The following is a 23,171-nucleotide window of genomic DNA, read 5'->3' as shown; positions in this document are numbered from 1 at the left end:
TTCTTTTTTATCTGCTCATTGTAGAGTTGTAACTATTTATTTGGGAATGTACTCAGTAATCTAAATATAATATGTTCAAGAGTCAAACTGAATATTATTGAGGGCTACACATTAAGAACAGAACTACTGCTAAGCTTGTAAGCCGCCCTGAGTCTTCGGAGAAGGGCGGGATATAAATGGAATTAAAATATAAAAAAAAATAATTATTTGCATATCTCCCTTAGATATACTTACGAGTCCAAATCTTCCCTGCAAAGCTGCTGTAACTCACACAGGGGAAATTACAAGTTAAAGCACATAAGAGGCAGATTCAAATCAGGGGATTGATACAGGATCCTTAGAAATAAAAAAAAATCCCTCTTATTAATAGCTAATTGAGCATTTTTTATGGAAAGTGGTATCAAATAGTTTAACACGAGCACAATAAATGGATGTACGATCTACTGTTACAAAAATACAATGGATTTTCTATGGGCCAAGCAATATTTCAAGAGTCTTGGATTTTGTAAGTGACATCTTCAAATGGTCAAAATGAGCCATGTTAATAAATATTTCTCCCTGCTCTGTTGTAAGGAAGAACAGCAAGAGGCACTATAACAAGATGGTTGAATACATCCTCATACATAAAGAACTTTGGAAAGTTGCCTTTATGTTCAATTTACATATAATTCAGCCATTTCTGCAAACTTCTGCATTGTTGATGCTTCCCTTTATATCTGAGAATGATGAAAAACATACTTTGTTAGCAAATGTGGATTCTCAGAAGCTACTATAAGCTCAAGATACATATTGCTGTGCTTCACACTTATTGTACTTATTGCATCAAAGTGGAAGTGAAAATGCTGAAATATCAAAAGCTATTTAGTGATATTTGCCCTTGAGACAAGGGAAGTACCATAAAAAGGCACCGTATGCTGGGTCGACAGTCTTCCAATTGTTGTTGAATTTCAAATCCCGTAAATGCCATCTAGCCAACCCATAGGAATTGTAGTCTGAAATATCTAAAAATTCCACCATGGGGAAGGTTGGTTTTCTGTCAGGCACATCTCTCCAGGACTGTCAAAACTAGTAATAGTAGGGGCATCATTGACATTAGTAATCCAGCATTGAGTTCTAGAATTCCCTCATGATCTAAACTAATTTATAGATACGTTTATAAATGCAAATCTCTTTGTAATATCCAAAGAGAACCGAAACCATATTTCAGCATATTTTGGAGAAACTCTCTATTTAGAACCAGTCAGCCAATACTGGTTGCATTTGGAAAAGAGAACACCAGAGACTCGTGACATTTTGTAATATTCGGTTGGCTTTGTTTTAGTTGCTAAAGTTTCTTCACTTGTTTGTCTGTTAGACTTCTTAGAGGCTTTCAGTACCGTTAACCATGGTATTCTTCTACTAAGGTTGCCTGAGTTAAAGGTGGATAAAAACTACCGTATTTTGCAGTAATTCCATTCAGGCTTGGATAATTGTCTGCAGGTGGTAATGGAGGATTTCTGGTCAACCTTGTGGCATTTATATTGTGGGGGTTTCATTAATTTTCACTTGATTTCATGCAACTGTCTAAAATGAAGCAGCTGGTGGAGATCATTTGGATATGTGCAGTGAAGTGTCATGTGTATGAGATGGCACACAACTCTGTCTTTTTAATTACACCTAGTAGTGTGTTTTTATGTATATGTTATTAGCAGATGGGTTGTCTAGCCAAGTAAATGATGCTCACCCTGTTAGAACTTTGTTACAACTTTGTTCTAAATCAGACATGTCAAACACAAGGCCCAGGGGCTGGATCCGGCCCGCGAAGTGGTTTCATGTGGCCCGCGAAGCCATCCTGGAAACAGTGAGGGAACGGCCCCCACTGCCTTGGCCCTTCTCCAGAGACCCTCCTCCTGCCAGAGACCCTCAGATCTGTCCCACTTCTGCCCAGGCCCCCATAGGCACCTTTGATGCCTAGGCCATACACACTCTAGCCACGCCCACCCAGTAGGCCACGCCCACCCTGGCCATACCCACCCGGCCCCTTGAGGGCAACTGAAATGCTGATGCGGCCCTCAATGAAATTGAGTTTGACACCATACTATTAAGACTTTGCAATCTTAAACACAGTCTCTGAACTAACAGCAAATATGTTTTATTCTTGGAAATATTAATGGAAGATGGGTGCGACTGAAAATAAAGAACCTGCTTTCATCTGGTACCGAAGTCATTAAATGAAAGGCTAACAAGTTTTTCAGAATTTGGCAGCCATCATGCATTCTCATACTATGGACCAGGTGCCCCTCCCAAATTATTTGAAATCTGGTGAGATCAACATTGCGTAAACTCTTATACAAGACTGCAGAAGTTATTAAAACATGGCTGATTCATGAGTTTTGGATCGTTTTTTTTATTTTAATTTAATTATTGGGGAATTATGAGCATGAGAATCACAAATTATCTGGCATTCATATATAATACATTGCTAATTAAGGTACAAATAATATTAACATTAGTGCAGTAATAACTGGTGCTCTTTCCTGAAATGCTCAGACAAACCAACTAAGAATCTAGTGAAAGTCATAAAAAGGGACTTCTGGTTAAGATTCCAGTGTAGGATTGCAATAGCTGAGCTGCAAAAATCTGGATGCCCACAAGATGTTAGTAAAATGTTGCAGAACATTTGAACTCTTTCCTGCCATTTAGGGGTTTCATGGATTTTTGAACCCAAATGAGCAATCTACTCCTTAAAATTATGGTATCATAATATCTATGAATTAAAGCTCCATTAATTCATTAAAATTAATTGCAATTAATTAATTAATTAATTAATTAAGATTAATTAATTCAATTTAAATTGATTAAATGAATTCATGTATGAGTTAAATTTTGACTGCAAATTAAATTTATGAAAACTGTAAAAAAGCATATGCTGTAAAGTACTGAAAATACCGATAGAGTTTGGATTTCAACTTATGTGAAGGTTGAAGGAATCCATAAAGATTTTGGACAAAGGCCTTGCAGTTGCTAAGAAACTTCGGGAGCATTTGCTTCTCCGGGAGACTCTTGGCACCTGCAAAACAAAAATAGAACAATTGAACTTGCAAAAATAGCTGTCTGCTCATAATTCTACCTAGGAGATGTACCAATGGGCATAACGGTGCCTGTTAAAGAAAGTGATAAAAAGAGAAAATCTCTATCTCAAATCATGCAGAGGGTATTATTGGAGAGGCTAATTTATATGCTCTCACCTTCATGGGAAGGAAAAATGTGGGGATTGATGGGGCTCCCATCACAATAGGATGAAAAGGTATATCAGGGTGTATTACACCAGGGCTTTTCAACCAGTGGTACGGGTACCACCTGTGGTACATTGGCACCTGGCAGGTGGTACACGACCATCCTAGAAAAGTAGCGGGGGAGGGGAATGAGCTGAACCGGTGGCAGCACCGCACAACCCTGAGCGAGAGATGGCTGGAGCTGCAGGGCTGTCAGGGCTCAGTGGAAGTGCCAGGATTAGCGCCAGGCTCCAGCTGGAGCTTGGCACTGATCCTGGTGCTTCTGCTGAACCCAGAAGAAGCGCCGATCAGCTAGAATGTTGAAGCATCCCCAGGGTCTTGTGATTTACATTCAGATGCTTGGCAACTGATTCATATTTATGATGGTCACAGTGTCCCAGGGTCATGTGAAGTGACCAAAGCCTGCTGCAACCACCTAGCAGACGGGGGGAATAAAACCAACCCCCCACCCCACCCCCACTACCAATCCTCAACAGAAATGCTCACAACAATGAAAACCTTGGACAGGAGGAAGAGCACCGTTGGGCGGGCAGGCAGGTGTCCTGCTCAGCTGTGGCTTGGAGGGCGCTTTTTTCAGTGCCATTGTAACTTCAAATAGTCACTAAGCGAACTGTTGTAAGTCGAGGACTACCTGTACTTCATCATTTTTTTCCTTTTTTTTGGTCATCAGGTTTTTGACACCTTGCTAGGTGACTAGTGGTACTCGGATGTTGCCATATCCTAAAAGTGGTACAATGGGTGAAAAGGTTGAAAAGCCCTGTATTACACTATCATTGAATTTCATACATAACAAAGATAATTTAAGGTTAAGATGTTGGATTAGGACAAAAGGCCAAGGTTTAAGTCTACTCTCAGCCAAGGAAGCTCCCTTTTTGACCTTGGGTCATTCAGGGAGTCTCTGCACACAAATGGATTTGAGATTATGGGGAAAACTGGAGGAAGTAAGTACTATTCTGAGCTTCTGGAGGAAAAGGTCTATATTAATCTTATTTATAAACAAATAGAAAATATCCAAAAGTAGGTGGAGAGTACCCATTCCTTCTCTGATGCTTTCTCTTTGGTTTGATAACCATCTTTTCCTCTCGTTCTATTTCTCACAGCTTTTTCTCTTTTTCCCAAGCAATAAGCTGTGGGGAATGAAAAAATCGTTCTTATGAGTGGTTTGAATTTTTCAAAAGGCTTTTGAGATCACACCATGGACCTCAGGTAAATCCAGACCCCTAAATCTTATCTGCCTATCTCCATATGTTTCCATTTGTCCAGATACGGCAACTAGAGGGGGCACGCCGTCGATTAAGCAGTGGCATCTTTGGGATCTATGTGATGGCTCTGCCTGGGGAATCGTGTCCCCTGGAAATGTGTACTACCTTCTGACCTTTCATAAATTGAATGACACCTGGTTGTTCTCCCAGGCCCTGGACTAGAATGAGGAAAGCCTCCTTGGTTGCTTGATTAGTTAGTTCCTGGCTGTTTGGCTTTTGGGGTTTCCGCTGTCTTCTTTTTTCCTCTTGATATATCTCATTTTAATTTTTATCTATAAGCCACTCAGAGTCCTAGTGGAGTTGACAGCCTTGAAATTAATAAATCTATAAAATAAAGTAAAACAAAGCTATTTCAGAATAATTTTAGACCTTGCTTCTTCTCTTACCTGCAGATTTACATTTTAATTCTTTAACCTCCTATGCAGCATTCCTAAGAAAATTTGCTAAATCTTTTACCTTAAATAACATGCAAGAGAAAATCAAATGGCAAGTAGATAATTTGGCATGTTTTAATTTAGCTTTAGAAATGCAAGCAGAGGGCAAGAGAAAACTATAGGGAAATACTGTGTTTTCATGAAAGGATCTTATATAATTTAATCAACTACAGTAGAACTTTCAGATCTGGGTTGCAAAAATCTAAATCAGTGACAGGAAAGAGATTCAGACAACTAACTGTGCTAACTAGTATCTAACAACTAGCTAGTATCTAATACTAGTCCAGATTTGGGGATTACAAATATGGCAGTTCTGTATATATAGTGATTCATTTTCTATTTTTTGTAGTGCTCACTTGGTCAGCTGCATTTCTTTTTCTTCACTTATTTGCCATCTCCTCCAGCTTCTTCCATTGTAATTAGAGAAGCTTTGATGTGATCCATCAGGGTTTTTCTGATGTTCTTACATGCAGAAACTATATAAACACATTCAGTAATGAAGGGGAAGCATATATGAGGACAATATTTTGGTCAAAGCAAGCAGCAGTAACAAGAAGTCCTTCCCTTGGAGGCAAAAATTCTTCATGTCGTGAATGAAAGCAAATATATGTATCCAGTGCTTTTTTTGTAAAAACAAAAGGTGCCGGAACTCACACATGTCATACAGCCCACCTTGCCTACCCTACAAGGTTCCATCCAAAAAAGGTGCTGGAACTCCATTCTGAGCATTCTATGACAAAAAAAGCCCTGTATGTATCCCAAGATAATGTTGAAGGATTCAATCTGGGTCGGTCACTGGGACCAGGGGTTTTGTCTTCTGAGCTTTCAGACTCTTGCTGGAGCCCATTTTCAGGGAACCTCTCTCTAGCAGAACACTAGTGTGCTTCAACTGTTAATAGGCAAGTTCACTTTTCAAAGTAGAAGATTAGGGTTAAAGGTTATTCGCATTAGAGTACATGCTGCATCTTATGGATACATATAATCTCTAGACCTGTATCCCTGTTAAGGATTTTCCCAGCACCCAATGGGATGGGTAAAACTGTATGTGTGTTCATGGACATATGTCTGAGCCTTGCAGCAGCTGCAAACTCCAACAGTTACAATAGAAGTGTGTAATTTTAAGCCTGTTTAGGCTACCAGCTCTTCAGCCAATGGAGTAGACATTCACATATACACAAAACCAGCTAAAATGCACAGAATAGTTTCTTTAAGAAAAAATATAGGAATAACAATTGGCTTTTAAAGATTAGCATTGTGATTACAAAACCTGATAATGTCAAAGTTTCTGTCTCAGATAAAACTGGAGAGAGCTTGGAGGAAGTCTACTGTAAACAGAGATAAAGAAAATGAAGTTGACAAAATGAGCATTACAAACAGAGATAGGGAAAGTAAAAAAAAATCCTAGATCACTACCATAACCAAGGCCACAATATTGGCACAGCAAAAATCCAGACGACTATGAGATGGCAACAAAGAGTTTAGCGCAGGGCCAAAGCTTTTCGTTGACTGAGGCAAGAACAAGATGAACCTTTCCCTTGGTCCATATGTGGAAATGAACTAGTGCACTTGCTAAATCCAACTTCAGCCCTGCCAATCATAGTTGCGGAGAGCAGGCTCAGCTCAAAACAGGGTCAGGCAGCCCACAGCCATTATGCTGTCACCCTGAGACAAGGTGGGCAAATTTCAGCCATGTGGGGTTTTTTTCCTTCCCTCTTCCCCAAGTAAGAATGGGAATGGGGATGTCAGGAAAATGACTCCCATTCCCACCTGAACCCCCAATGTGCTCAAAATAACTTTTTTCATGCAGCACCATATCTTCTATTTTAAGTTGTTTAGAACGTCTGGCATTTGTTTGCGTTTCTGAGCTCTTCCATTGACTTATTTTAGCTTTGTTTTCATTCTTTAGGCCATTGTTGTTCTTATTCCTCATCTTCATTCCAGCAGAGAACAGTTCATTCTGTATATTGTAATAGTAAAAGTAAATAATTTATTATCTTACTACAAAAAATGCTAACAGTGGAGAGATCGGGCAGCATAAGTACATTTGTGGTTTGAACGTAGTCTTTCTTTGAACTGAATATGGGGAGGGGAAAATCCAAGATCCAAGAGCCATATGTGACCTCAGTATCCCTTTTTGGCAATCCTCAAAATCCTGACCACAATTACCAAAAATCAGTGGCTTAGTTTCCCATCATTCTGATAGTTTTCATACTAAAAGATTTAGTGCTGCTTATTGGAAGCAACCTTATTTCCTTAGTAGAGACTGCTCTTTGCTTCCTTCCATAGAATAACCAACTTTTCCATCAATGCATGTACCACTATTGAGTTGTAATGAAGAATGTGATTGTGTGAGTGCCACAACCAATAACCTAACATAGCCTTCTGTGTAGCATTAGCAGCTTTTCTAAGTGTAGAAATTGAAAGTAAAAATAACTTTCAATGAATAACTAGAATTCATTTTTAATATTTTGAAGCAGCAAAGTAATCTTTATAAATCCTTATAGTACTAACTGGTCATGGTGGTGAGAGATTTAAAAAAATCCTTGTTGTTTAAAGTCTTGGATAGTTTTGGATAGGATTTCCTTACTGGCACTGGTTAATGTCAAATTATTCCTGTTTTCTCTTTTCTTTTTGGTTATCTGTGCTGTTTGCATCATTCTTTCCACTTCCCTCTGAGGGACCTTTTCAACCTTTGCTAATATTTCTCTTCCTCATTCTCACTCATCAGGTTTTTCACTGGTTACAGACAATGGAACAACTGATCATGCTCAAAACTTCATATTTGTTCATTCCATTGTGCCTAGATAGATAATCTTGGCTGATTCTCAAAAGTCAAGAATGGTTAGACTGGTCAGTTTTGGATGCAGGGAGCACCAGGAAATCCCAGAGCTTCAAGTGGGAAGCTGAAGAAAGCAATGGCAAACTACTTCAGTATTATTGGCATGAAAATGATATAAACATGATTATAATGCATGGAGAAAAATCCCATCTCAAGAGGCTTAGACACAAAGAGTTAAGAAACAGTTTAAATTGGATCTAGGTATCTCTGTAGAGAGTGACCATCTGAGATTGGGGAGAAAGAACTCCAATTCCCTCTCTCAGGTGGACTTTTAAAAAATGGACAGGAAAATTCCATTTTGTTTTCATTCCCTCTTACAAGTAGCAATGGAGTCACTCTTTCTCGGCTATCATAAAGCCAAGTGAGCAATGGGGTCTGGAACTGGTTAACCAGAAAAATGTATCAGTCTCGGGAACAGTGGAGCTAGATTAGTTTGAGAAGGTTTATTTTACTAAATGAAATGGACTGTTGGGAATTTGTTTTTTTGCATATCTTTGTTTTATCTTATTATCCCATCCTATTTCCTTCTGCCCTGGATCTGTGCCTGTGTGTTTCTGATGGGCTGGGGAAAATCTCTTCAAATTAGTTGTTTACTTTCCTTTTTATTTTCCTTTTTTCCTTTGTCTTTAACTCCTGATAATTTCCTAGCTTTTTTATACATAATGTTTAAAAAAACTTTTTATTTATTTATTTTAGCTGGGAAATTCTGGGAGCTATATTCTTAAAGCTCCTGAGGTTGAGAAACAATGGACTAAGCTACTGGGAAAGGTCAGAGGAGGTTTGCTACTCTGTTCTTCATAAATAACACCTGTGCAGATAAGTCCATCTTCTGGAAGAGAGCAGTTGGTGGCAGTACCCCAAAAAAGCTCTTACCAGAGATCTGGCAGAATGCAGTAAGAAGATTGTGGGCAGAGGATCTAGAGACCCACCTGTAAGAAGTTGAGCTCAGTTTGTAAAATGCTTTATCTGATAAGTGCATTTCTCGGAAAAGACACTTCCTTTAACCTCATAACCCTCTCTGCCTCATCTAACTATTAAAGTTATTCTTTTAGTTTCAAACATGGGAACTTTTATATTGCTAGAAATATATTGTAGACAGTTGCAGACTCATTCTCTGTTTAAAGTTCATACATCTGCTCAGAAATTTGACGACAACGATGACGATATCCATTCAATTGTGTCCAACTCTTCGAAATTCTTTCTCTATCTTAAACCCATTAGTATCTCCCAATGGTATTTGCATAGTGGCTTCCTGATTTTTGTACAGTGATTACATCAACTTGATCTGATGTACTGTTACCCCCAGGTCTTTTAGGGCTGTCCATAGCTCCTCATGATCAATACAATCAAAGGCTTCCTTGTAGTCAATGAAGCACATGTAAATGATCTTTTGATATTTGTGAGATTTTTCCACGATCTAGCGCAGATTTGCAATATGGTTGTGAGTCACCACGACCCCTTCAGAAGCCATCTTGGAAATCTGGTAATTCCCTTTTGATGGTTGGTGCCAGATGTTGTTCTATAATTTTAAGCAGAATCTTGCTGATGTAAGGGATGAGAGCAATTGTGCAACTACCCATTTTGGCAGTAGAATGAACACTGAATGTTTCCAATGCCGTGGCCAAGTGTTGGTTTCCCAAATGTTCTGCAACAGGTCTCTAATGATTGTGAGTGCTACAGGTCTCAGTAATTCTGGAGGGATAGTGTCACGCCTGGAGTCTTGTTGTTTGGCAGTTGGCTCATTGCCCATATGTTCTTTTCCTCAAGGATAGCTGGTTCTATTTCTACCTCTCTTTCCTCATCATCCTAACAATGGGCCCCTTTGCTACCTGCATGTAGCTCTTCTGTATATTCTCGCCTTCTGTTCCTGAAGTCCTGTTGGTCGAACAATTATTTCCCTTGCTTATTTTTAATGGTGACTTTACAAGCAACAGATGGTGCTCAGATCTTTGGGCATAAATGCATTCCTGTTGTGCCCCTTCATGTAGTCCGCTTCACGCTGTTTACATCACTAGTCCCAGTAAACTTCATTATCCTCTGGAAAGCTGCATTCGGTCTTCATGCTCTTTCCTGTTTTTGCCTGCTGCCTTGGCTGATTTTCTCTGCTCAGCTACTTTGATGGTTTCATTTGAGAGCCCCTTGCACTTTTTTTCTGGCTTCTTGTATGGTATGTGTTCTTCTGCAATTCCAGTAATGGTCAATTGAATTGCCTACAACAGTTCATCAGGTGCCCTCTCAGCAGTATCTAGTAGTTCAAACCTATTTTTCACCTGAGTTGCATATGTAGTAGGGATTTTGGTGACACCAAACCTCTTTGCAGGGACTGCCTTTTGGATAGTGAATAGTTTGACTTTAATCTTTGCCACAACAATTCATGAGCTGAACCGCAATCAGCACTTGTGCCCAGAAATTTTTAGAAAGCCAAAGATAAACTAAGAGAAAGTATCTTGGGACATCAGATGTATAAAGAGGTGCTTAACAGGCTACTGTTGCCTGCTATGGAAGCCATTTTGTAAACAGATAAACCCTTTGCCCTGACCGTTTTCAGAAGACCCACAGCATGCTTTCAAAGTTGAAGATCTACTGCTGGTCCAAAGAGTTGCCTATTCCTTAAATAGGCCTTTGGGTAACTCTTGTGCTTTTCTTTGTAATTCTTTGCAATCCCTTTTTGTTTGTATATAATCCTATGAATTAAGAGTCCAGGACAAACAAAGTTTAAATGTGTGAATAATATAGAGTGGGTTTCGGTGATAGAGCTGAAAGGTGTACTGTACACACTTTCTTTAAGCAATTGCAGCTATTTCTCTAAATTCTAACACTATCAACTGTTAGTTGATTACTGTAGTTCAGAAATTACATCCATTACTGAATCCAACTATAAATCCTTAACATCCAATAGTATGGATCCATAAGTAGCAATTAATTACATGGTCTTCCTGCATCAGGCACCTGCATATAACTATGATTAGTTTCCATGCTGCAGTTTCTCTTGGCTCATAGAAGAGAAAGAAAACAAGAAAGTATTATAAACATAGGTAGACTTGAGAATGGTCTGGATGTGACCAAGTTTGGAGACCCAATATTCTTTTGATTGCAAGCTGCTCTTTCTTGAAGCAGTAACTTCTTCCTTCTCTGTTGCGCTAGAAAAAAATTAGGTTTCCATTTTTATGTTACTTAAATGTCTATGGAGATTCTCAGTCATGCAGGTCATGGTTGTTCCAAAAGTGTTTTTTTAAAAAAGGCTTTGGACTTTCTTCATTTTTGCTTGAAGACATTATTCAGATGTTCTTATGTGCTGGCCCCTAATAAATTGGGAAGTTCTAGCATCCAAAATAATTTTAGACAGTATCAAACCACCCAAATGTTAGTTTGTGAATACCAATACAACACAAAACATTTGCAACTTGTTGGGTATGTGAAGAAATGTAATTACGGTAATATCCTGTAAGGTTATGAAGCCAGTGAAAGTCTGACAAAAATTACATTTGCCTTCCTGCACTTTATTCAGTTGAAGGTTTGGAGAAAACACAACGCAAACATTAACACTGAGTTTAAAAAGTCTTAGCATCTATCCCCAAAATGAAGTCAGTTTTTGGATCCTGGTTGTTCCTCCTACTTAGACTAGCAGTGCCCTGGAGTACAAGCCAAAGTACATTATGAACTGTTGCACTATGGAAAGCAACTCTAACTCACACTCGGAAGAGGAAATATAGAAGAATAGAGAGCTTTTCAATATTTTTTACACAAAACTGAATGTGATTTGCTTCACAGTCAGACTCTACGTGCTTAAGTTCTTAAGAGACTGCAAGAGCACATATTATGCCTCTTTAGCACTGCTCTCTTAATACCTATTTTATTAGCCCTCTGGAGTGGGGAGTCAGAACTCCTAACTCCTTTCAGCTGCACATAACAGAATATGTGAAAGAGCAGAAGATGGATCAACAACAGGGAAGGAGAACTTCCCTGGTTGAAAAGGAAGACTGCAGCTCTATTGTGCTTCAGAAATGTATCACACACAATTATTTTCTGCAAAACAAGTTATATACTGGATAGTAAACTGACGCGGGGATTAATAGCATTTGTTCCTTGTAATTTGGTGAAATTATTTTATATTGGCCTCTTTTCCCAGATGACAAATTCTTTCACTTTTGTGTCATTTTTCTAAATAGTTGTTTTTCATTATGTGGTGATGAATCAGAACTGAGAAGTTGTGGCTTTTGAGGATCGGTGTCTGGGTTGCTGGGTTTGGGATGCAGCAAGGCTGGCCGATGAAGATACTCTCAGCCATCTGTAGAAAGTTCCAAGTTCAAGTCTAGTTTAAAATAATAACACCAGTAAATATAGTTAGGGTAGATTAATAATGGCTGTATTCAGAAAAAGCATCATTCAGCCTACAGTAAAACAAAATACAAATGAATCTTTGATCTGCACATATAGCCTCTTCATTCCTCATCAGAATTTCTTAACATTCATAGTTGCCACTTCGTTCTAGCAGGAAGTCCTGGTTACCAGTTTTAAAATAATCTAAACTCACAAACCAGCTTCAAACTATGGTTTAACTTTTCTTGTTCCAAAACGGGACAGTATTTCCACAGTGTGGCTGAAATAATAAACTCTAGTTAATTAAGGTGATTCAGCATAAACATATTTTTAGAGCCAAAGTACACAACACACACATATAAAAATCAACGGTAATTCCTAATGCCATCTTTCCCTCTAACTCTCAATGCAAAATGATTCTTTTTCCACCATTCACATTACTTCCAGTAATCCTAGCTAGTATAATCAGTTATGACTATGTAAACTAAATTAAGCAAATTAGGACTCAGAAAACTTTTTCCTTCCCCCACTCCCCAGGCAGGATTTAATTTAGCACTTGGGCTTTGCTTCGTCACTCAGTCACAAAAAGAAGCTTTGTGAATTAGTTAAAAGAATTACCAGAGAGTGTTTCTTTTAGGTAGAGTTGAGGTTTCCCTGGGAATCTATATGCTACATTCTTCAAAAGTCTACAATCAACAGAATAGAGACCTGCTACCATTTCCCCCCCCAAAATAATAATAATAATAATAATAATAATAATAATAATAATAATAATAATAATAATAATAATAATAATAATAATAATAATAATAATTATTATTATTATTATTATTATTATTATTATTATTATTATTATTATTATTTTATTTATATACCGCCCTTCTCCCGAAGGACTCAGGGCGGTGAACAGGGCAAACATATAAAAATACAAAGATACAAAAGTTAAAAAAGAATTAAACACAATGCCCAAGCTAAAACAATAAATAGATATATTAAAAACAACAGTAAGATCCCAACCCATCCCCCATCAGGCCAGGCCGGGTCTTATATTACTTTTTGCTCCAAAAGACGCATTAGGGCTTATTTTCTGGTTAGGTCTTATGTTTGGGAAAATACAGTACTAAATGCGCCCGTCTGACTGACAATCTTAACTGGGGCTATATTGAGGATGGGGCTTGTATTACAAGCATCCTGAAAAATCATGCTAGGGCTTATTTTCTGGTTGGGTCTTATTTTCGGGGAACACTGTACTTTAAGGCTATACTGACTACTGCATAGTGAGAGGAGAACTTACGGAGAGGCACAATATGTAATGTTTCTGACTGTTTCTTCCTCATTTCTAAGGGATGTTGTGCTTTGCTTGTTTCTGCATCTCTTAAAAGTTTTTATTATTATTATTTATTTCTGACCTGTGGATTAACATCAATACTGAGGTGGACAACCCTGGAGGCCACATCCAAGCCTTTGTGAGGGAGAAGATTGTGCATCCCCCACTTACTTTGTTTAATAAGCAGTGATTTCCTGGATAGAAATAGTGTGGGGGTAAGGATGCTAATCACAATATAGAAAAGAATAGCTTAAGGAAGGAAGGAAGGAAGGAAGGAAGGAAGGAAGGAAGGAAGGAGCAATTTGGGGTTGTGCAACTAGATGAGAAAATGGATTTAATCTACATGCTTAACCTGAAACTTCTGAATGTTCCCATTATTTCAAACCAGGCATAAACAAAGCTAGTTTAATTGAGAGTTGCTGTTAAGACCTGCTGCCTTGGAGAAGGGCGGTATAGAAATCAAATTATTAAATTATTATTAAATCTTGCACGTGTGTGAATGGGGCTTCGCTCACTTGCATGGCCTGGTTCCTGGAGGCCATGCTGGTCCACAGCTCAAGGGTTGAGGACCCCTGATCTATTGGATAAAGTTGCTTAGATTGACTCCAGGCTGTGAGCCAGTTCTCATGGACCTGACCAAGACCCAATCAGGCCTGCTTATCTGGGATGAATTTGGTCTTACTGGCTTTGATTAATTGCACAGGGTTTTTGGAATGGTGTTTGGCCATTTGTGTGTTGGACCCATGTCCCTCCAGGTAGCTGAATTGTGGCACTGATGGATTCAACCTTGAGAGAGGGAGTGGTCCCATCTCTGCTTAAAATGACAAGCCCCTCCTCAAGAAGTTATCTCTTGATCTGACAACTTGGGGTATCTTTCATCTCATTTCCAATCTTCCCTTCTTAGAGAAGCTATTGAAAAAGTGGTTGAACTGCAGCTTCAGAGAATTCTGAAAGAATTATTATTTATTAAGAAATTATTTGAGCCCCTTTTCAGCTGAGGTTTAGACCTGACTGGGTACAGAACTGAAGTAGAATTGATTGCATTTGTGGATGATTTCTAACAGGAGTGTGTGTGTGTGTGTGTGTGTGTGTGTGTGTGTGTGTGTGTATTCTGGCTCTCCTTGATCTCTTTGTGGCTTTCAATCTGGCATCCTGGACTAGTTCCAAGGATTGGGAGTGGAAGGCATGCTTTTGTGCTATTTTTTTCTCCTCTTCCCAGGGCCAATTCAAGTTTATGTTAATAAAGGTGGAGAAATGGAGCCCATTCTTCATTCTTTGTGAGGTCCTTCAGGCTCAATGCTCTTCTGACTCCTATTTATCTGTGAAGACACTGGGCAAGATCATTGAGCAGTATGTGGTGATACCAAAACCGTGCTGATGATAACAGCTCTGCATGTCTGCTCCAGGCCAAATGATTCCATGGAGGTTCTGTCTCAGCATTTAGAGGCTGTGAGAGTCTGGATGGGGAGAAACAGGCTTTAGCTCAATCCTGGCAAGACTGATTGGCTGTAGATTTTAGCCCTCCCCCACTCGCCTAGATCCAGGGATTTTTCCATCTCTTGTCCTGGATAATGTTGCACTACCAAATACAACCAGTGCACACCTTGGGAGTATTTATTTGTTTATGAAATTTATTTGCTGCCCAGCTCATATCCAATGACTCTGGGTGGCTTACAACATAAAAACATTGAACATTAAAATCATCCATTATAAAAAACAAAGCGGATTAAAACCATTAATTAACAGCCAAAATCATGGGCACAAGATGACAAAGAAGGGAGCTGGGCAAAGGTGGGGTTGACTTTTAATTAGTCAACCACCTCCAGTAAGAAGCTCCCTCACTGGGTACCCAAGACATCTGGCAGAGCCAAGTCTTAAGGCTCTTACAAAACGTCAGGAGGGTGGGAACCTTCCTCGTGTCCTCTCAAGGGGTAAGATGTTCCAGAGGGCAGGAGCTGCAGAATTCCTTGTCTGATGGGATCCACAGTATATCCCCTCTGTTGGCATGAGTGGGGCAGGCCAGTCCCATCGGGGTGAGACAGATCTTCCTAGGTACATGGCTCCTATTGGAAAAGTGACAGCTGTGGCCAGGAGGACTTTTGCAGAAATTTCTTTTGTGCCCCAGTTGTGCCCATTCCTGACCTGGGAGGCACTACTCCTAGTCACTCATGTTTTACCTCCCAAGTGGATTATTGCAATATGCTGTACCTTGGGCTTAAGAGACCATCTGGAAGCTGCAACTCATCCAGTATGTGGTGACACAGGCAAAGTTATGGATGCACCTCAGTATATGACTTCTGCTCTGTGAGTGCACCAACTCCCAGTATACTTCAAAGTGCTGATTGTCACTTATAAAACTCATCACAGCATGGGGCCAGGTTATTTCTTTTCTCTGCTTGCTTCTATTCATCCCACTAGCTCCAATAGGAGAGGTTTGCTTCTGGGTTCCTCAATTAAGGAGTGCCACCTAATGGGACCTAGAAAGCAGGCACTTTCTGGCACAATTCCAGAATAGGGAAGACCTCGATATGCTCCTTAGCATGAAAGTTGTGAGGTTAGGTAGCCTGTGCATTGTCATTGTCTTGCTGGTTAATTTTTCTTAGCACCTATTGTAGATGCTTTATGTTTCACTGATATTGTTTTTCTTATCATTTTTAATATATTATATGCTTCCCATTTTGAGATGGGCAGCCATATAAATTGATTTAATATAAACAAACTCCAATTAATTTTACTGAAAGAATTGACATCAATAGAGATTATATTATGTAGCTGCCTACCTCTGATTCTTTTCTCCATTTTTAAAACCCCTGTGCAAAATTTATACTTTTTGGATTACTGAATTCCCAGAGCATGATTTAAATGTGGTATCATAATACCATTTTAGAAATGAGAACCAAACCACCTGGTTCTGATACATGAAATGATTGGTTCTCAAAGCTTATGGGCCTCAGCTTTAGTACCTCAGCTGGATGGACTTCCAAGAGATATGGTTCTCATTATGGGAAAGGCAAAGTATACACATTTCATGGGGCTGAATAATAGCCATACTGAAAAAAAGCTTAAAATGGCTGGTGTTATTAAAATTTAAGTGGGTTTACTATTTGAGTGTTCTGTTTATGTAACTAAGGAGCTTATGGACATATGTGTTAGTCAACCTACTATTAGCATTAGTATCCCCAGTTCATTTATTTATGGAAGAGGCACATACTTTAACAACGTATTACATAGACAGCATGGGTCTTATATTTTAGGTCATCTGACAATCTCAACCCAGTTGGTTGTAGGAAAACTGTAACGGTGTAATTAACTGTAATAAACTTTGCATAACGTATTATTTTCTCCCTCAAGCTAAATAATCGTTTTCTTTCCCCTTTCCATTACCCAAGTAAGATATTTTTCTGAATGTCAGCAGTCTTCCTCTCATTAGCCACGGGGAAGGATAAGACAACGGACTAGAGAGCCTTTGGTTTTGTCTGGTATGCCTCTTATCAGCTACAGGAAAGATTTGTTCTGGGACAGCTGTGCTAAAGAAAAAACCCAATAACAACGGTAGCTGTCTGACTGCTGAAACAGCAATCTTCATGAAGAAGTGGTAGATTTAGTCAATGCCACAAACCCCACGCCCTCTACCACCAATCAAGCCTCAGCTCCAGCGCAGAAACAAAATAAAACTGTTAGAGGAAGTATGTGGTTAAAAACACCCAGTAGAACATACAGTTCTGTGTGGCATTTGGGGATGGGTGGGGGCCTTGTGATTCTGTGCTTTATAGAAAGGAGGGTGAGGTTAATCTGTGGGAACAGAGCATGCTACAACAAGCCAAGGTTTGCACCATGTGGTGGCATGTCTCACCTTGATGCTGAAGCAGAGATAGATGCCACATGTAGATCCAACCTATGTAGAACATCATTCCCCAGTCTAGCTGTATTTGTCTCATCTCTTACGGTTCTTATTTCTTTTCTTTTCTTTTCTTCACATTACAATATCTCAGGAAAGCTCCTGCTATTGTTTGGTGATAATCCATATTCAGGATAGGCAGAATCAATATGAATCTGAAATGAGGGGAAAATGCTGTCTGTTTTCAGGCTGATCACAAATTGCTTGCAGTGAGAATATACCATAAGTCAGTAAGCAGCTTGCTAAGCAAATTACACATTCATGCACTGTGAAGCAGTTGGCAGATACAGATGTGTGACACCGTACAGAGAAGGCAGATGATAAACAAGGGTAGTTGCAAAGGCTACAAAGTGCAAAGCATAGCAATAAGCCTGTGGTATACCTCTGCAGAACCCAAATATATGTAAAGAAAGGATGAGGTAAGCAACAGCAGACTGGAGAGATTACAATCTCCAACTGTGTTGTTCTATTCACACCTATACTTGGAGGGAGAGAGAAAACCCATGGTACTAATTAAGCCAGGACAGACTTGAATGCTCTATAAGATCCCCAGTCTCATGCTAAACCTAGCCATTAGAAGTTTCCTTCTCCTGTTATTGAGATCTTTTGAGTGAAGTCAGACTAGGCAAAATCTGGCTCAAAAACAGAAACTGTGAGAGGGACCTTGGAGTCCTAGTGGACGATCACTTAAACACGAGCCAACAGTGTGCGGCAGCAGCCAAAAAAGCTAATACAATCTTTAGTTGTATTTGCTGTTGTTAGCTGCAAAGTCGTGTCCGACCCATCGCGACCCCATGGACAACGTTCCTCCAGGTCTTCCTGTCCTCTACCGTCTTACGCACTTTTGTTGACAGGGTGATGTCTGCTTTTTAGTGTGCTGTCTAGATTTGCCATTGCTTTCCTCCCAGGAGCAAGTGTCTTTTAATTTCTTGGCTACATTTCCCATCTGCAGTGATCTTGGAGCCCAGAAAAATAAAATCTGTCACTACCTCCATTTCTTCCCCATCTATTTGCCAGGAATTGAGAGAGCTGGATGTCATGATCTTGGTTTTCTTAATGTTAAGTTTCAAGCCAACTTCTGCACTCTTCTTCTTTACCTGCAACAAGAGGCTCTTTAGTTCTTCTTCACTTTCTGCCATTAGAGTGGTATCATCTGCATATCTTAGGTTGTTGATATTTCTTCCGGCAATCTTAATTCCAACTTTTGATTCATCTAGCCCTGCCTTTCTTATGATGTGCTCTGCATATAAGTTAAATAGGCAGGGCGACAGTATACAGCCTTGCCGGACTCCTTTCCCAATTTTGAACCAATCAGTGGTTCCGTGTCCAGTTCTCACTGTTGCTTCTTGACCCGCATATAGATTTCTCAAGAGACAAATAAGATGGTCTGGTACTCCCATCTCTTTAAGAACTTGCCACATTTTGTTGTGATCCACACAATCAAAGGCTTTAGCATAGTCAATGAAGCAGAAGTAGATGTTTTTCTGGAACTCCCTAGCTTTCTCCATGATCCAGTGTATACTGGCAATTTGATCTCTAGTTCCTCTGCCTCTTTGAAATCCTGCCTGTACTTCTGGTAGTTCTCGATCCACATACTGCTGGAGTCTAGCTTGTAGGATTTTAAGCATAACTTTACTAGCATGTGAAATGAGTGCAATGGTGCGATAGTTTGAACATTCTTTGGCACTGTCTTTCTTTGGAATTGGAATGTAAACTGATCTTTTTCAATCCTGTGGCCACTATTGAGTTTTCCAAATTTGCTGGCAAATTGAGTGTAGCACTTTTACTGCATCGTCTTTTAAGATTTTGAATAGCTCAGCTGGAATACTGTCACCTCCACTAGCTTTGTTGTTGCTCAGTTTTTCTAAGGCCCACTTCACTTCACATTCTAGGATGTCTGGCTTGAGGTCAGTGACCACCTCATCGTGGTTATCAGGGACATTAAGCTCATTCTTGCATAGTTCTTCTGTGTAATTTTGCCACCTTTTCTTAATCTCATCTGCCTCTGTTAGGTCCCTGCCATTTTGGTCCTTTATCATGCCCATTTTTACATGAAACATTCCCTTCATCTCCAATTTTCTTGAAGAGATCTCTGGTCCTCCCTATTCTATTTTCTTCTATTTCTTTGCACTGTTCATTTAAGAAGGCATTCTTATCTATTCTAGCTATTCTCTGGAATTCTGCATTCAATTGGGCGTATCTTTCTTTTTCTCCCTTGCCTTTTGCTTCCCTCCTGTCCTCAGCTATTTGCAAAGCTTCCTCAGACAGCCATTTTGCTTTCTTGCATTTCTTTTTCTGTTCTTTCTTGCATTTCTTTTTCTGTTGTACAGTGTTGCGAACCTCTGTCCATAGTTCTTCAGGCACTCTGTCTATCAGATCTAATTCCTTAAATCTATTTGTCATCTCTACTGTATATTCAACAGGGATATGATTTACTTCATACCTGAGTGGCCTAGTGCTTTTCCCTACTTTCTTCAGTTTAAGCCTAAACTTTGCAAGGAGAAGCTCATGGTCTGAGCCACAGTCAGCTCCTGGTCTTGTTTTTACTGACTGTATAGAGCTTCTCCATCTTTGGCTGCAGAGCATATAGTCAATCTGATTTCTGTGTTGACCGTCTGGTGATGTCCATGTGTAGAGCCGTCTCTTGGGTTGTTGGAAAAGAGTGTTTGCTATGACCACTGTATTCTCTTGACAAAATTCTATCAGCCTGTGCCCTGCTTCATTTTGTACTCCAAGGCCAAACTTGCCTGTTATTCCGGTTATCTTTTGGCTTCCTACTTTAGCATTCTAATCCCCCATGATGATAAGGACATCATTTTTTGGTGTTAGTTCTATCAGGTGCTGTAGGGCTTCACAGAACTGGTCAATTTCATCCTCTTCAACACCGGTGGTTGGGTCATAGACTTGGACTACTGTGATATTGAATGGTTTGCCTTGGATTCGAACTGAGATCATTCTGTCATTTTGGGGATTGTATCCCAGTATTGCTTTTCCTACTCTTTTATTGACTATGAAGGCTACTCCATTTCTTCTGAGAGACTCTTGCCCGCAGTAGTATACCTGATGGTCATCTGAATTAAATTCACCCGTTCCTGTCCATTTTAGTTCACTGATTCCTAAGATGTCAATGTTCAGTCTTGTCATCTCTTGTTTGACCACGTCCAGCTTTCCTTGATTCATGGATCTTACATTCCAGGTTCCTATGGAGAAAAAATCTTTACAGCATCGGACTTTCCTTTCACCACCAGATACATCCACAGCTGAGCGTCCTTTCGGCTTTGGCCCAGTTGCTTCATTCTTTCTGGCGGTACTAGTACTAGCCCTCTGCCTTCCAACCTGAGGGGCTCATCTTCCAGCGTCATATCATTTTGCCTTTTGGTACTGTCCATAGGGTTTTCGTGGCAAAGATACTGGAGTGGGTTGCCATTTCCTTCTCCAGTGGATCATGTTTTGTCAGAACTCTCTGCCATGACCTGTCCGTCTTGGGTGGCCCTGCATGGCATAGCTCATAGCTTCACTGAATTACGCAAGCTCCTTTGCCACGACAAGGCAGTAATCCATGAATACTGGAATACTGCATCCAGTTTTGGTCACCACATTACAAAAAAGATGCTGAGACATTGGGAAAAGTGCAAAGAAGAGAAATTAAGATGATTAAGGGCCTGGAGACAACATATGAAGAACGGTTGTGGGACTTGGGTATGTCCAGTCTAGAGAAAGGAAGGACTGGGGGTTACATGATAGCAGTATTCTAGTATTTGAGGGGCTGCCACAAAGAAGAAGGGGTCAACTTATTTTCCAAAGCATCAGAAGGCAAGACAAGAAGCAATGGATGGAAACTAATCAAGGAGAGAAGCAACCTAAAACTAAGGAGAAACTTCCTAACAGTGGGGACAATTAACCAGTGCAACAACTTGCCGTCAGAAGTTGTGGGTGCTTCATCACTGATTAAGAAAAGACTGGACATCCACCTATCTGGAAGGGTATAGGATCTCCTGCTTGAGCAGGGGGTTGCACTAGAAGACCTCCAAGGTCCCTTCCAGCTCTATTCTGATTGGGTTTCAGTGCATATCAACAACATTTAAAAAGAGTTCCTTATACATGGAAATTCCTTCAGCTGAAAATGGTGTGTGTGCATGTATTTGGTCTGAGGTGGTATGGAAGTTCTTGGTCAGTGGCAGCTGTTTCATACATGTAAAAATGCAATTGCCAGAAATTGAACATAACAGTCAATATTTAGTGCAATGATACAACACTAAGGGGCTATATTTGTGCACTGGTACTGGTAGGGATTGCTTTGTTATTGCTGGAAAGTGATTGAAGTAGAATTTTCCCAAGGACTTGGTTAAAGTAGTTTATTTGACAAATCCTTAGCTGTAAGCCCTTGGAAAAGGACGTTCAGAAGGTTTCAGATAAGGTAATAGTTAATATTGGGTCTTCCATGTTTCCCAGAATTAAATATAAGCCAGACATGGATTATTCTTGCCTAAAATGATCAAGAACAACAACAGTAATCTTCTAAAGGAGAAGCTATTTGGATGGCAATGCCGAACAATAACTATAGTAGACTCTGCACGTATTTTTTTAAGAATATCTACAGAACAAAGAATGATGCTGGAGATTGGCACTTGGAAGTACTAGCTATTTGAAGACGATGTTATAAAAATATTGGGTAGGCAGGAAAATTGGTAGGTGTCAAGGAGGTTTCACCAGTATAATAATGTCATTGGGCACTTTGGGTACCATCCACTTTTATAGATTGTCAATCAGCAAAATAAATGCCATCAGTAACAATAGCACTTAAGACTTACATACCACTCCGTAGTGCTTTACAGTCCTCTCTGCGTGGTTTACAGAGTCAGCATATTGCCCCCAACAATTTGGGTCTTCATTTTACCCACCTCAGGATGGAAAGCTTGAGCCATTCAGCCATTCAGCAGTCAGCAGAGTTAGCCAGCAATACTGCTTTCTAACCACTGTGCCACCATGGCTCTTGATTACAGTATAAAGTAATTAAATATTTAATACTTAAATAAGATCTTCCTCTGATCTATCCATACTTTAAGATCTTCAGCAGGAGCTGCCAGCTGTTGAATTCTCTTTCCAGAAAGGTTAATTGATGACTTACTATTTTTGGCACTAAGGCAATACTATTTTAACTGCCCAACTTTTCAGGAAAAATAAAATGTAAGGTTTCTTAATTTTACATTATCTTATAATTATTGCTTCTTTCTTATTAATTGTCCTGGAAATGTTATGGCATGATGGGATTCACAAGAGTCCCATAACAAACTTTAGTGTTAGAATATATTGCTGCACATACATTATTTCAGCAACACTTGGATCCACTCTTTAATGCTCGTTTGTAGTATATTATCCCACATTACAGAGAGATGAGGGCTTGAGACAGAGTTAGTTATGTAGGGCAACCAACAGTGAATGCTTAATTCCACCTCATTGCTCACGCTCTTAGTTTATGGTTCCCTAATCTAAACATAGCTGTAGTCTACTGCATTAATAAAAAGTAAATGCAATGCCTTTCAGATGGTTGGCACTGCCAACTCTATGTGCAGAGTTCAACTGTTTTTCAGAGGCAAACTTTAGCATAATAAGAGCAATGTTGCTTAATACAAATAAACTAAACCTTCTACTCCCCACCCCCATGGCTGAAAATGACTAACTTCCATCTGCTACAGGGACTCCTTAAAGCAAACATAGCTTTGATAGCTGGTATTTCTTTTATTCCCTTTCCCTCTATCTATATATGCTCCCTGTTTCAGGTTTTATAGCATTACTCTGTGAATCAGCTTCAGTAT

The 23,171-nt window shown here is 39.6% G+C and overlaps 1 protein-coding gene across 10 annotated transcripts in view; it reads right to left on the bottom strand.

Moving 5' to 3' along the window:
• Positions 1-3,809: 3,809 nt before the first annotated feature.
• ZFP36L1 (ZFP36 ring finger protein like 1) overlaps positions 3,810-23,171 on the bottom strand; it is a 36,466-nt gene continuing 17,104 nt past the window's right edge. For 5 of the 10 annotated variants that reach the window (XR_014490707.1, XR_014490712.1, XR_014490713.1 and 2 more), the window contains 2 exons: positions 17,311-17,510; positions 11,290-12,122 (listed from right to left, as the gene is read on the bottom strand). The gene's annotated coding sequence lies outside the window, so the exon portion shown is untranslated. Of the gene's footprint in view, positions 3,996-4,650; positions 4,862-4,957; positions 5,448-11,289; positions 12,123-12,748; positions 12,817-13,539; positions 13,652-17,310; positions 17,511-20,415; positions 20,507-23,171 lie in introns of those variants that run through there. The other 5 variants (XR_014490708.1, XR_014490709.1, XR_014490710.1 and 2 more) reach the window with 5 other exon arrangements.

The sequence above is a fragment of the Vipera ursinii genome (genome assembly GCF_947247035.1).
Source record: "Vipera ursinii genome assembly, chromosome: 1".
NCBI classification, from domain to species: Eukaryota; Metazoa; Chordata; class Lepidosauria; order Squamata; family Viperidae; genus Vipera; species Vipera ursinii.
The sequence above is the reverse complement of the archived record's forward strand: the minus strand, read 5'-3'. Positions and strand labels throughout refer to the sequence as shown.